The sequence below is a fragment of the Galeopterus variegatus genome, unplaced genomic scaffold (genome assembly GCF_000696425.1).
Source record: "Galeopterus variegatus unplaced genomic scaffold, G_variegatus-3.0.2 Scaffold1199, whole genome shotgun sequence".
Taxonomy (NCBI): Eukaryota; Metazoa; Chordata; class Mammalia; order Dermoptera; family Cynocephalidae; genus Galeopterus; species Galeopterus variegatus.
The window spans coordinates 413,536-414,069 of NW_007727310.1; positions in this window are offsets into that span (position 1 = coordinate 413,536).

Genomic DNA, 534 nt, shown 5'->3' on the forward strand with positions numbered 1-534 from the left:
CTGTGACCCCAGGCTCCCTGATAAATCCTGGAGAGGAAACACTTGCTCCTCGCCTCTGGGGCAGGAAGGGCTGAGTGACGACAGGGAAAATCCAGCTTCCCTCTTTCAATCCCTCCTCAGGTCATCCCTCTCATTCCCTGTCCTCCATGAAAGCACCTGACCCTTCCTCCCACAGGTCCACATGCCACCACTCCCCAAGCTCTCAGTTCAAATCAGTGGGCACAGATGAATGTCTCAATTTTTACTTTAAGGAAAATAGTCAAAGGAAATCTATAGTCCAGACAAATCCAAAATTGGTTTCTGTCCCTACTGAGGACACCACCTCCCAGCCAATGCCTGCTGAGCTGGTGCCTGAGGCCTGAGGGGTCAGACTGGTGGTCTCCTTCCCCACCTCAACCCATGGGCACAGGTACCTTTGGAGGAGGGTGCCCTCACCTCCTCCAGGCCATTTCCATCCTGTGGGAAGGTGTGGACTGGCCAGCACAAGCACAATATGAGGAGGATGGCAGCAGACAGAACAGGTGTGGACTGAGC